The sequence below is a fragment of the Lepus europaeus genome, chromosome 5, assembly GCF_033115175.1.
Source record: "Lepus europaeus isolate LE1 chromosome 5, mLepTim1.pri, whole genome shotgun sequence".
NCBI classification, from domain to species: domain Eukaryota; kingdom Metazoa; phylum Chordata; class Mammalia; order Lagomorpha; family Leporidae; genus Lepus; species Lepus europaeus.
Genome location: NC_084831.1, coordinates 144,400,531 through 144,415,239, shown reverse-complemented (window position 1 = coordinate 144,415,239; position 14,709 = coordinate 144,400,531).

Below are 14,709 nucleotides of genomic sequence, written 5' to 3'. Positions count from 1 at the left end.
GCAATCCCCACCCACCTCAGGCCGAGCCTGGACACAGCCTGAACCTCTGCTGGCCGGCAGGCAGGTGCTCAGCGTGACCCCTTTTACAGGAGAGCTGGGGCAGGGGTGAGAGGAGAGGAGGGCACCCCAGGAGGGGACCCCAGGCTGCTCCGCCCCCCCCAGCAGAGACAGAAGCCCAGAGAAACCAGGCTCTGAAGGGGATGGGGGAGGGGTGCCTGGCCCCAGGCTGGGAGCACTTGGGGAGACCCAGGGGCTGCAGGCTGCTGCGCCAGCCTGGGGGGATGGAGAGTGGGGGAGGACCCTGGGCAGAGCTGGGCAGGTCAGAGACCACAGAGCTGGACGCAGGCTCAGGGTCAGAAACAGAGCGAGATCCCCACATCCCTGCTCAATCCTGATGTCTCCAGCACCCTGGGCGGCCACTGCTGGGACAGAGGAGGTGCCTCTCTCTCGGGGACTATGTGGGTGCTGGATTTCATGTGTGTGTGTGTGTGTGTGTTTTATTTGACAGATAGAGTTAGACAGTGAGTGAGAGAGAGACAGAGAAAAGGTCTTCCTTCCATTGGTTCACGCCCCAAATGGTCGCTGATCTGAAGCCAGGAGCCAGATGCCTCCTCCCAGTCTCCCATGCAGCCGTAGGGCCCAAACACTTAAGCCACAGCAGAGAGCTGGAGTAGAAGAGGAACAACGGGGACTAGAACCCAGCACCCATATGGGATACTGGCACTACAGGTGGAGGATTAGCCAAGTGAGCCATGGTGCCGGCCCCTAGACCTCACGTCTTTTTCCAGCCATTGAAAGTCAAGGTCTTCACTAGGGTCTGACCCCGCCCTCAGCTGAGTAGGGGAGAGGGGTGGACTCACCCACTGTGAAGATGTGGTGGGGACCCCTGGACCAGGCCTGGCGCACGCCTTTATGATGTCTAAGGTTTGAAGGCGATGGAAGGAGACCGTCCATCGATGCTGGGGACACCAGGCCAACACCCGCACCCTGGGCATTTGCACCCCACAGACAACTCTGTGGACACTGGGCCCTGCGCTGCCCACACTCTGTGGTACACAGCAGGTGCTCTGTGGTGCAGGGATGGTCTTGCCGGCTGTCGGCTGTCCTCACAGGCACCTGCTCTGAGCCTGGCGATATGGACGGGTGGCCACAGCTCAGAGAGAGCCTGGTTGGGCTGAGCACAGCACCCCAGCCAAGAGAAGGGCTGCCCAGCCCCAGCAGCAGGGAGGCCAACAGCGTGGATGGGCCGTGCAGGATGCTGGCCAGAGGCAGCCGCAGGGACCTGGGACAGGGAGACCCACGGGCGCAAAACTGCTGACCAGGGTGCAGAGAGGCCCTTCAGCCACTGACCTGAGATCCTGAGCAGAAAACTTCCTGTTGTGGGGGAGATCCCAGGCCCCAGGAGGATGGAGGGCAGGGGCCTTGTTTACCACAGGCAGCCTGAGCCTGGTGGGGCCATGTGCGGGGCAGAGTGGCACCCCCAGGGCCTGAGGGGCCAAGGCCTCACAGCTGCCCCAGAGACCCCCGGAGACCCCCACAGCCCCATCTCCCTTCTTGTCACCTGAGCCCGAGGACCCTAGTGGGACCCCCACAGCCCCATCTCCCTTCTTGTCACCTGAGCCTGGGGGCCCCTGCAGGACCCCACATCCTGGTCCCCTCTTGTCACCTGAGCCTGGGGACCTTAGCAGGACCCCCACACCCTGGTCCCCTCTTGTCACCTGAGCCTGGGGGCCCCAGCAGGACCCCCACATCCTGGTCCCCTCTTGTCACCTGAGCCTGGGGGCCCCAGCAGGACCCCCACATCCTGGTCCCCTCTTGTCACCTGAGCCTGGGGGCCCCAGCAGGAACCCCATATCCCGGTCCCTTCTTGTTACCTGAGCCTGGGGCTGTTACTTAGAGCTTGAAGGACAAATAATCTGCCTAACCAAGTCCTTTCCTTGTGTTGTGTTTTTTATTTAATTTTCCAATGAATACACTCTTTTATCACCCAAAACCGTGAAAGTAAATTAAGAAGAAATGGGTTTCTTTCAATGAGGCCCAGCGTTGCTTTGAGTAACTGCCTATAATTCTATTTAATGAAAAATTAAAATCATTATTCCACTTCTCCCCCTGCCCTGTCACCAGCCCAAAGACGGCCTCCATTAGCCTGCACCGTAGATTTATTTCATTAGAAAAAACATTTTGTTTTCTCTGATCCTTTGGGAAAAGAAAAAACAAAGAAACAAACAAACAAAAAAAAAAAACAAACAAAAAACCTCCAGACACAGAATTAATCAAGTCTGTTACCTGGCGGTTCAGGAGCGTCTCGGCACCCACACAGCCCCTGCCCCTGGATCCCCACTGAGCTGCCCTGGCCGTTTCTGCCCAACTCGGGGCCAGAGCCCGCACCACCAGGTGGGGAGACCCTGTGGCAGGCACCCGGGGAAAGGGGCCAGGCTCTTCCATGGAACACCAGAGCCCTGAGCCACACGTGGCAGCTGCGGCCAGAGCTGGAGCCTCACCTGCTGCTCGTTACACAGTGCCCCGAATCGGTGCCCTGGACCCCAAGCCTGGACGCCTCACCCAGAGCCATGGGTTCTGGGCACAGGGAGCACATGGGAGAGAAGCCACTCTCTCTGCCACCTCCTCCACGATGGCAGACTACGGGAAGGGGCAGGGGCTGGGGTCCAGCCGTGACCACACACCGAGGCCTGGGTGGCCTTGGCTGTGTGCTGTGTCCACCCTGCATTGTGACTGTGCCCTGGGCATCCTGGACCCTTTGCAGGGACATCAGGCAGCAGCCCTGAGCCTCCGTGGAAGTTGGAACACAGAACACCTGGGAAGGGGGTGGGGTCCACATGGTGCGGGCGGGGTCAGGACAGTGGCCTGGTGCTCAGCCCTGGGGAACCGAAGGATCGTGGGCCCTGGACCCCTCCCCCAGGTCAGGACACGAGGGCCACCGCCCGGTGAGAACATCAGGCCAGGCACATTCTGTCTCTGCTGTGGACTCAGGGACACCCGGCCCCCCAAGCTGGCCCCCTCCCCTCAGGCCCTGGGTGTGGGCCAGAGGCTGTCAGGCACAGGGTAGGGGACAGGGTGGGGTCAGGGCTGCACAGGTGGGGGTGGTGGACTGTGACCTGCCCACCACAAGGTCCCTCTCGCTCTCTGGTTTCTCCAGGGGCAGTCAGGGCCTCCACTCAGACAGGCCTGGGTCTGGGCCCTGGGTCCACACCCCCTTCCCCCTGGGGCACAAGAGACCAGGGGCCCCGCAGGCTGGTTCAGGAGCTGGCCGCCATGGGCCAGTCTGCACCACTGCATGGCTAGCCGCTCTTGGTGAACCGGCGACCGGAAGTGCTTTGCCTCCAATTCCTCACCAACAGGAGTAGGACGGGGCCTGGGGAAAGTGGGGAGCAAGCTTTGGAATCTGCCAGAGGGCCCTGCAGTGGCCAGGCTTTGAGGGGCTTGGGGGCCCACAGCATGCAGACTGGGTGGGCTGGTGGGAAATCAGAGACTGTGCCCAGCCGGCTTCCCCGCAGGTGCAATCTGGAGCGTTCTCCACGGCAGAGCAAGGGCCCAGTGTGCGGCCTCTCCATCCCAGATGTGACCCTCAGTCAGCTCTGCTGGACGCAGCCACAGCCTCCCGGCCTCCTTCCTGGACACTGGGCAGGGCTCAGCCCACAGGAGCAAACCTGCCCACCCAGGGCGCTGGGCAGGGTCTTCCAGGGCAAAGCTGACCCAGTAGTGGGAACTTCAGAAACCCAGCCCCTGAGGTGCCTGGCCTCCAGCCCGCCCAGAAGAGGAGCCCCTCAGGCAGAGCTGTGTCCCCCAGGCTCATCTGTGGAAGCCCCGCCCCCAGCACCCCAGAATGTGGCCACAGACAGGGCATTCACGGGGACACCCCATGGGCTGGGTTCTTGGGGACAGGGGGAGATGAGGCCTCTCGGGGTGATGGCTGAGGACCCAGGGGGCCAGGACAGGGGCTGCAGGGGGAGCCAGCCCCACCCCGATCTTCACCTTGTACTTCACCTTGAACTTCAGCCTCCAGGAGTGGGAGCTGCCAAGTGCCCAGGCCTCCCGGGCTGCCCCCACTTCCACCTTGTGGCTTGAACCAAACAGGGACCCAGGCAGGCTCCATCCTAAAACCAAGGGTCAGTGCCTGTCTGAAGGCTGACCTGTGACCTGTGACCTGTGATCTGACCTCCAGCCTGCCCCTTGTCCAGAGCTCAGCCCTGGAGGCTGCAGGAGGGAGGACCCCTCACACACTCCCTGAGTTGGAATGCCCCCTACCCAGGGAAAGCCCCACAAGGACACTGGACCCAGGCTCAGTGGGGGCTGGGCCCTGTCGTCTGTCCCCCAACCTGAGCTCCCCGCTGCCCCCCCAGGGCCCCTGGGAGGAGCCTGGGCAGAGCATGGATGTAAGGCCAGGGGAGACGCGGCTCAGAGCTCATGGGTCATGGGGTGGCAGGGCTGTGCGTCCTCACATGAAACTTCCTGTTGGCACAGAAAGACTAAAAGGCCCACGGAAGGGCAACCCCAGCACCGTCCAGTATCCAGCGTCCAGCACAGGAAGAGGGTACCTCCTACCCATGCTGACATCTTTGGCAATCTCTTTATTGTTTTTTTTTTTTTTTTGAAGATTTTTTATTTATTTATTTGAAAGGCAGAGTTAGAGAGAGAGGAATCTTCCATCCTCTGGTCACACCCCCAAATGGCACTCTGGTTGGGAATGGGCAAGGCCAAAGCCAGGGGCCAGAAATTCCATCTGGTCTCTCATGGGGGTGCAGGGGCCCAAGCACGGGGCCACCTTCCGCTGCCTTCCCAGGAGCGTTTGGAAGCTGGATCGGAAACAGAGCAGCCAGGACTCAGATGGCGGCTTAACCGCTGCCCCACAGCACCGGCCCCAAGTCAGCGGCTAGAATGAAGGGCCTGGGTGGGAGACAGATCATCCAGATGCCCTGGAGGGAGCTGGGGGGATGGAGCAGGGGCCTCCAGAGACCGGGATGGCTGGGCAGGAGACCCCCTGGAGCCTGCAGGAGGCCCAGCCCTGTGGGGCTCTCAGACACAGACTCTATATGGTTTTCAGATCCCACGTCTGGGGTCAGCTCCACGGCTGCAGGAAACGGCTGCATGGTCTTCGATTCACGTTGGTGGAACGAAATTCCACCTGCGACCCTGCAGTAACTTGGGCTGTTCCTCTGGCTTTGGACACTCCCTGCCTCCAGCTCTGGGGGCCGTGCCCAGCACCTTCCAGGAACGTCCTCAGTGGCGTCTTCCTGGAGGCAGCACAGAGAGCCCACCTTGTCCCCTGGGGCCCTGGGCCCAAAGCCAACCCTGTCTCTCTGTCCCTGTCCTGCACCCACAACCCAAAGGCCCCAGGGTGCCTCCCATACTTGCACGGGGCCACCTGCTCAGGGGAGGCACTGGGCGCCTGCCTGGGCACCTGAGGCCACCGCTTTGCCTCTAAGAGCCCCAGCCAGGAGAGGTGGCTGCCAGCCTCCATCCCCACCCCTGTAGACCCCCAGCGCAGGCATGGAGGAGCAGTGACTGGATCTCCATTTGGTGCTGCAGGGGCTCAGAGCCCCCCTGCCGTCCATACCCGCCCCCACAGTCAGGAACTGGCTGCCATCAGGGTCCCCACAGTGGACGCTGTGCAGACCCAGCCTGGGACCTCGGAGCCAGAGCCCTCCTACCCACCGGTGCTGGGACTCTGCAGCCAGGCCTGGGCCAACGCAGTGACCTTCAGACCAATGGCAGGAAGGTCAGAGCTGAGTGTGGAGCATGGTCTCCTTCTGTGGGCGGCTTTGTACAATGACCGTGGGAGGGGGTGCACTCTCTCCACCTGGCCCCAGACCTCCTGCTATGGCCAGGGCAGGGCCGTCCTGGGGATCTCTGACGCCCCCTCAGCCTCCGAGGATAGGCAGGCAAGGGACATGGGTCCCTGGGGCCACAGCAGCCCTCATGGGAGGAAGACACCATCATTGGGGGACAGCCCAGCCCACCCATCCCCACCTTGCCCATGTGAGCAAACTGAGCCCCAGGCCCCAGCTTCCCTCCAGCCCTGTCCAGAGTGTCTCCATCCACAGGGTGCTGGCCTGGGGCAGCCTTGTCCAGAGCAAGGCACCTGACCCCAGGAGGTGGCATCTCAGTGGGTGGGGCCTGGACACTGCCCTCCCACTCCAGGAGCAGCCCCCGAATGAGGCCCAGAGGTGCACCTGCTACAGACCCAGGCTTCAGGTCCCCCTGTCCATGATGCTGGGCCCTGCAGTCCTGTTCTGCCCTCTCTGTCCACCCACGTTCCCTCCTCTGGCTGCAGGGGGCTCCGAGGGGTCAGCAGGTCTGTCTCAGGCCTGGATCCGGCAGGGTCAGTAGCCGCCCAGCCCCTACACCTGCAGACTCCTGGCTCAGGCCTGGGCCCCTTCCCCGAGCCTGGGCCTGGCTGTACCGCCCCCTGCTGGCTGAGCCCAGCTGGAGCATTTGGCTTTGGGTCCCACCCTGGGGCTGCCCCTCAGGGCACCAGCATCCAGCCCGGCCTGGATAAAAGGCTCTGTCACCACAGTTGCTCCCCAGTGCCAAAGACCTGGCCGGTGGTCTGGGAAGAAGCAAGAGGCTGGGCATTTTCCTGTCCCGTCAACATTTCTGCCCCCACTCCAGTGCCCCTGGGGACTGCAGCGCACAGGGGGCCAGCAGGAGCTCTAGCCAGGCTCAGCACCTGGACTGTGGCCACCTCCCCCCTGCCAGAGGCCGGGCGGCTGGACACAGAGGTCTCGGGACCCTGGCCCTGGTCCCCCACCTGAAGACAGGTCAGCTGGAGGAGCCTGGGAGGCCCCCCGACCCCCAGCAGCCTCCACGGGGGTTCTCTGGGCTTCTCTTGGCCCTGAGGCTGGGGCTGGGGCTGGGCTTGGGCAGAGGCAAGCGTGAGCCAACCAGGGCACTTCCTCAATGGGCCCATGCACCTCCACCCCTGGGGCAAGGTGAGGCCTCCACTTTCAAAAAGGAGAGCCCTATGTGGAGCCGCCCAGGGGCCCTCGACAGGAGTGGCATTGGCCCGAGCCCAGACCCATCAGAGCCTGGAGCCCTGTTCCAGGGTGGGGATGTGGGAGTGGGGTGGTAAAGTGGTGGGGGGAGGAGCCCTGGAGGGCAGCCAGGGCAGGTGCATGGGAGGGCTCCAGGAGTGGGCTCCTGTGTCCACCTTGGGGCTCAGGGGTATCCCTGACAAGCAAGGCTGCCTGCAGGGCGAGGGCTGTCCCGGGGCCTGGGCAGAGCCCTGGCTGCTCCGTGCCCTCCAGGAGGGGCAGGGGGCAGCCCCAAGGCTATGGGGGAAGCTTTGCAGTGTGGAGCTCCCTTTAAGAGGAAGAAGGGAGGGGCCTGTGCTGTGGCACTGCAGGAAAAGCCACCATCTGCAGTACTGCCACCCATGTGGGAGCCGGTTCAAGTCCCAGCTGCTCCTCTTCTGATCAGCTCTCTGCTATGGCCTGTGAAAGCAGTAGAAGATGGCCCGAGTGCTTGGGCCCTGCACCCATGTGGGAGACCTGGAGAAGCTCCTGGATCCTGACTCCTGGCTTCGGATCAACACAGCTCTGGCCATTACAGCCAATTAGGGAGTGAACCAGAGGATGGAATACCTCTCTGTCACTCTCGCTCTCGCTCGCTCTCTCTCCCTATAACTCTGACTTTCAAATAAAGTAAATTTGTTTTTAAAAAACTCACAGGAAATGTTAGGAATACGCAGGAAGTACACAGCCAGCTCTTGTATCCCTGGTTCTTTGAGAAGCTCAGGGCTTCCCAGCGAGGAGGATGTGAGGGGGTGGCTGAGGCCCGGAGCTGCGAAGGGGCGAGGCCCTGCCTGGGCACCCACCATGGGGACGCCTGCCTGCTCCAGCCTGTAGGTGGGCCCAGGCCCCCGCTGTGCCAACTGCGAGGGGCCCCGCCAAGGCTCATGGCCCACTCAGACAGAGGCGCCGCCCACCTCTGTCAGAGCCAGCACAGCAGGCCCCGGCCAGCCAGCAAGGGCCTCCATGGCAAAGTGGGAGCAGACAGGGGCCTCTGCAGGCTGCCCATGTCCCAGCATCCCGTAATACCATGCAGCTATTAGGAGCTAAGACCCTGGAGGAGCTGTGAGGATGTGGCCATGAGTCCGGTTCCTCAGGAAATCAAACTTGAGTCTGTTACACCAGGCATTGGGATCAATAATTCAATTGCTCCATCTGCTCGAAAGGCAGAGCTGCCTGGAAGCTGGGGCGGTCCCTGGCAGAGCGGTGATCCGCACTGAGCTGTGCCAAGCTGCACCGTGCCAGCCGCGCTGTGCCAAGCCTGGGTACAAGAACTGTTCCAGCTCCGGGGCAACGACTCTGGGAAAACCCCGAGAAGGTGGGACCTGAACTCCCCGGTGAGGGTGGGCTGAGCCATCACACTCCTCACCTGGACTGAGCTGGTCACCCATGCATGTGCAGAGCCCAAGGACTTGAGCCATCTTCTGCCGCTTTCCCAGGTGCATTAGCAGGGAGCGGGATCGGAAGTGGGCCATCCAGGACTCGAACCGGCACCCACAGGGGATGCTGGCATTGCAAGTGGAGACTATATGGTCTAATACCACAGCACCGGCCCCTAAATAAATAAACAAAACTTGGCCAGGCTGCAGCCCCCTGTGGGCTCCCCCACTCCTCACTGACTCCTCCCTCTGATTTGCTGACTCAGCTCCCTCCTTGCTAGCCCCACCCCTCCCCTTAAAACCCTACCCACTTGCAGATCCCACCCCTCCCCTTGCTGACCCTGCCCTTGCACCTGGAACTTGGGCTATTTCTGCCAGCCCTCTGGGCTCAGGCTGCCACTCCCTGCCTAGGGCTTTACCTCCAACTAAACACAGGTGCACAGAAGTACACAAACCAAGGCAACCCCTCAACCGTCGGCCCCAAAACTCCCAAAACTCACACTGCAGTCAAGGGCGTCTCCCAGGGGCTCTGGGGGCAGAGGGCGTTTTCCAAGAGAAGGCATCCGGAGAGGCCTGCGTGGGGCCTGGGAACACCACACGCATGGCTAGTTCAGGCCTGTGTGGCCCCAGGGACGAGGCACACATCTGACCATAGGCAACTTGTGTTCCCCCTCGAGCTGCGTCATGCACCGTCTTCCAGCAGAACCGCCCTGGCTTCAGCCGGGGGAGCCCGGCCTGCCACACCCTCCCTGGGCTGGGCCTGCTCTGCCTGCCTCACTCCTGCCCTCTGCACCCTGCTGGCACCAAACAGCGAATCCCTGGGACCCGTGTCAATGCGGCCAAAACCGACCGACCTAAGAAAGGGCGGCCCAGGGGCACTGGCCTTGGTGGGGAGAACTCGCGGGGGCTACAAGCAGAATGGGGCACTCAGAGGCTGAGGGTTCACAAGGCAGTCACCTGGGGAGGGCGGTTCCTGCTGGTGGCGGTCAGAGCTTCTCTCAGCTGAAGGGCGCACAGGTCCTACAGGAGGGAGGCAGCTGGGGAGGGCTGGTGTGTTTGCAAGTCAGGGTTTCCTGGGAAAAGGACGCCCAGAAATCCTGGGGGCTGCAGGGTCTCCTGGGAGGCCATCAAAGACTTTCCAGTTAAATCGTGGCTCACGGGTAAGGCTGCCACCTGCGATGCCAGCATCCCATATGGGTGTTGGTTTGAGAACTGGCTGCTCCAGTTCCAATGCTGCTCCCTGATGTGGCCTGGGAAAGCAGTGGAAGATGGGCCAAGTGCTTGGATCTCTGCACCCACGTGGGAGACCTGGATGAAGCTCCTGGCTTCAGCCTTGACCACTGCAGCCAACTGGAGAGTGAACCAGCAGATAGAATCTCTCTCTCTCCTCTCTCTCTCTGCAACTCTGCCTTTCAAATAAACAAACAAATCTTTAAAAAACAAAAGACCCAGCTTGGGGGGGCAGGCATGTGGCACAGCGGTGAAGCCACCACTGGGGACCCCGGCGTCCCACACGGGAGCTCCTGGGGACCCCAGAGACTCACACTGGAGCTCCTCTTCAAGTCCCGGTTGCCCCGCTGTCCATCCTGCTCCCTGCTAGTGTGCACCCTGGGAGACAGCAGGTAGCATCTGGAGGACATGGCCCCTGCACCCACGTGGGGGAAGTGGAGGGAGCTCCTGGGTCCTGGCTTCAGCCTGGCCCAGCTTCACGGGAGTGAACCAGCAGATGGAAGATCTCTCTCTCCCCATTTTAAATAAATTTTACAAATAAATAATTACAAAAAAAAACCAATAGCAGCCTGGGGTGAAACGCAGTCCAGGGAGTGGCTCCTGCCCCTGTGAGGCCCCAGGAGCTGCCCTCGGTGGACTGCTGGGCTCAGGTCTGGGAACTAGTTGTGGAGCACAGAGCTGACGGAAGCAAATGCGTTCCTGGCCACTGAGAGTGCAGACGGCAGACTGGCGCTTCCAGCCCCCACCTGCAAAGGTGGTCACTTAGGGGTGAAGAAGAACCCAGGTCCCAGCTCTCTACATGGGCCCCAACTGTCCACCCAGACCCCGGCTGTCCACCCAGGTCCCAGCTATCCACCCAGACCCCAACTGTCCATCCAGGTCCTGGCTGTCCACCCGGGCCCCAGCTCTCCACCCAGGCCAGTCTCCAAACTCTGCAGACATGGCCAGGAAGACAGTGATGAGAAAGGGGGGCCCCGGCAGCAGAGCTGGGACTGTGCCCCCGTGGGAGGCGGGCACATGGCCAGTGGGCTCCTCAGCTGGGGTGATCCCGCCCCCAGCCAGCAGCTGCTGAGGCCAGGTGGGCTGTGACCTGGTCTGCTTCGGGGCAGCCACTGGGTGGGGACAGATGCCATGTTCCTCCCAGGGTGCCGGGCTGGGACTGGCAGAGGTTGGGGTGCCGTGCGAGCATGGCGGGATGCAATGTGTCATCTCCTGTGTCCAGCTGTGGGACACAGCTTGGCCCATGGGAGGTGAGTACAGTGACATCTGCCCTGGTGAAGCCATGCAGCCAAAGCTCCTGCAGGGCCCAGCTCCGCCCTCCTCACCCCCACCCCCAAGCTTCCCAAGGACACAGCAGCAAAGGCCCAGCCACTCCAAGGGCTGAAGCCCTTAATGGGTCTCTGCGGCCAAGCCCTGGGCGGGCGGGGCTGCTTCCTCCTGGGAGGGGCCTCTCTCGCCTCTGCTGCCTCCTTGCTCCCCTCTCACCTCTGCCCCTCCTGCCCTGCTGTGGCGATGACCATGTGTCCACCAGGCCCACGTGCACACTCGAGGAAGCACCCGGTCCCAGATGTCCACCCGGAGCCATCAGCAAGGGATCGGGGTGTGGGCATCTCGGGGGCCCTCGCCCTGCCCACATCTCAGCCCAGATGGCCAAGTGCCTGGCTCTGTATACAGTGGACAGTCGGTGTGGCCATGGTGAGCAGGGTGAGTCGACACCAGCACACAGGCTAAAGGCCTGGCCCTGTGGTGAGCGGCCAAGAGCTGTAGGACAGCAACAGGTGGCGGCCTCCATGTGTGTGACAGCAGAGTGCCTCCTGTACCCAAGTAGGGGCCAGCAAGTGGCCCCAGAACCACAAATGCCCAAGGAATGAGCCGTGTCCACTCCCCCATCCCCAAGGCACAGCCACATAGCTAGGAAAGGGCACAGCACCATGGACACTGTGCTGGCCCCAGGCCTGGAGGCTCCTTGCACAGGGGCCAGGGACCCTGAGCTGTCCCTGCAACCCTGGGGCCCACACCCGCCTGTCCACCTGTCACCCAAGTGCTCTGCCGTGCTTACCCTATGGACAGGATGTGAGCAAGGATGGAGAGGCCTGGACCTTGTCCCTATCACAGTGGCCCTCACAGGACAACGTCATGCTGCCCTGGCCACAGAGAGGACATGCAGAACCTGAGTGATCAGGGAGGGCTGCCTGGAGGCAGGGGCCTGGGGCCCTGGGCTGGAGGAGAGAGGGCCCTGTGTGGACATCTGAACAGTGCCCTGCGCCTTCCTCACTGGGACAGGGACTTGCTCTGCTCCCCGCCCCGGGTGAGCCAGGCTTCTGCCTCAGGCACGTTGGCAGGGGCGGGTGGCAGAGGCCTGGCCACATCCCGCTGCCTCCCCAGAAGGCCTCCTGCCCCCTGGAGGTGTCCAGGGCTCCTCTGCCCATGGCAATGGTCCTCCTGCCCAGCCTGAGGGTAGGGGGCGAAGGGTCCCTGGCACCAAGGGGTCTGCTCTGTCTTTACATCTCGCCACACCTGTGACCCATCATGCAATGGGGCTCCTGGCCGCCGTCTGACTCATGGGTAAGCCTGCAGAGCTGGCCACAGGAAGGGATGGATGGAGCCATCAGGGTACAAACTGGCCGAGGCTGGGAGCTACAGGGTCGGCACCACCTCTACTTGGCTCAAAGGCGTTTGCTGACCTCCAGCCACTCGAGCCCAGGGAGGCTCTGAGCAGGCAAAGGCCAGTGCCGCGGGACCGTGCCAGGTGGGGTTCGTGCACCAGGTCCCGCCCTGTGCCCTCCCAGGAATCCTGGGGGAGATGCGCCGGCTGCAGCACCCATGTTCCCTGGACGTCCCCGTCACCCAGAGTCAGGGCCAGCCTCAGGGTCCCGGAATCTGCATCACTCCCGGGCTTCCAGCTGGGGCCAGAGCCACTAAGCAAGAGCCAGTGTGGCCAGCGAGGATAGTGAGGGCCTTCATGGGCAGTGTGGACAGCGAGAGCCAGCGTGGAAAGCATGGACAGTGAGAGCTTGCGTGGACAGCAAGAGCCAATGTGGGCAGCATGGGCAGTGGGGGCCACCCTGGCAGAGTGGGGCTGTAACACCATCCTCTGCATTCCCATGTCCGCTCCCCCCGTCTGTCTCTTCCGAGAGTCCCAGGCCGTGCTCTGTTGCTGGACCAGAGCACCTGGGACCCGAGCTGTGTCTATCTCTGGGATCTGGGGGCAGGGAGGCCCCAGAGCACGGGGCTGGCACCTGAAGCTACCTCTGGGACACTGGGTCCCACATGCCAGCACCTGGCTCCAGGTCTGCTGATGTGCACCCTGGCAGGTGGCAGACATGGCTCAGGCACATGGGGACCTGGGCTGCACCCCCAGCTCCCAGCTTCAGGACACTTAGGGAGGAAACTGGGGGCTCTGGCGTCCCCCTGTGTCTCTCAAATAAATAGATAAAAAATTTTAAAATGAAAGCAAGGAGCTGGCACTAGGGCGTAGCCAGTAAAGCCTCTACCTGCAGGACCAGAATCCCATATGGGCACCGATTCAAGTCCCAGCTGCTCCACTTTTAATCCAGCTCTCTGCTATGGCCTCGGAAAGCAATGGAGGATGACCCAAGTCCTTAGGCCCCTGCACCTGCATGGGAGACCTGGAAGAGGCTCCTGGCTCCTGGCAAGTAAGACTACAGGGGCACCACCTGCTGAGACCGGACAGGTGGACCAGCTCAGGTCTCACAGAGACAGGTGGGGGTCCCGGGTCCTCTGACCTCTGACTCCCATCTCCCCCAGCCCCTTGTGCCTCCTCTTGGCTATAGACACTCAGCCCATCTCTTGCCCCCCACTCACACCACAGCTCACCCATCTCTTGCCCCCCACTCACTCCACAGCTCACCCAGTACCTGCCCCCCACTCACTCCACAGCTCACCCAGCACCTGAGCCCTACTCACACCACAGCTCACTACACAGGGCCTGCGACTCAGGGGGCCGGGTCTCCCCTGTTCCTGGCATCACAGGTCCTAGAGAGACCTCCTCACTGCTCTCCTGCCTTCATCTGCTCCCTCGCCCTCTCAGTCACCCACCTTCCACACCTGCCCAGCCCCGCCCTCCTGGGAAAGCCAGTCCTGAACAGGTGAGGGAAGCAGGCCCTGGGGACGGAGAGGAACTGGGGCTGTTTCAGACAGAGGCATCAGCCCAGGGCGGTGGCTGAGCCAGGACCCGCCACACGGCACAGGAGGTGCAAAGGCCCTGGAGCAGGAGCGGACTCATCGGGGAACGGGGAGGGAGGCCCGTATGGCTGGGCTAACCAACGAAGGTGCTGAGAGATGGACGGGAGAGGGGCAGGCAGGAGGCCCCAGGATGGGAGCTGGCCTCGGGAGGACCGGCGGGCTGCTCAGAGTGCAGCAGCCTCGAAGGCAGTGGGGCTTAGAAGTGACCACATGCGGGCTGTGCTTGGACCCCAGCAGGCTGCGGAGAAGAGCAGACAGGGGGCCCAGCAGCCAAGACCCCCGGCCCCCATCAGAGTGCCTGGGCTGTGGTCATGACTCTAGCTCCCTCTAATGCGCACCTGGGAGACAGCAGGTGTCGGCTCCAGTACTGGTCTCCTGACACCTCGTGGGAGACCCCAGGGGAGTCCCTGGCCCCGAACTCAGTCTGACCCAGGCAGTGCCATGGCAGAATCCTGGGAGGGAGCCCATAGGTGGAGATCTCTCTGTGGATCTCTCTCTCTCTCTCTCTCTCTCTCTCTCTCTCTCTCAATCTCTCTATGTGTATCTCAAATAAATAAAGGAAAATAGAAATGTTGGGCTGGCGCCACGGCTCACTTGGGCTAATCCTCTGCCTGCGGTGCTGGCACCCCAGGTTCTAGTCCTGGTTGGGGCACCAGTTCTGTCCCAGTTGCTCCTCTTCCAGTCCAGCTCTCTGCTGTGGCCTGGGAAGGCAGTGGAGGATGGCCCAAGTGCTTAGGCCCTGCACCCGCATGGGAGACCAGGAGAGGCACCTGGCTCCTGGTTTCGGATCAGCGCAGTGCACTGGCCATGGTGGCATTTGGGGGATGAACCCATGGAAGGAAAACCTTTCTCTCTGTCTCTCTCTC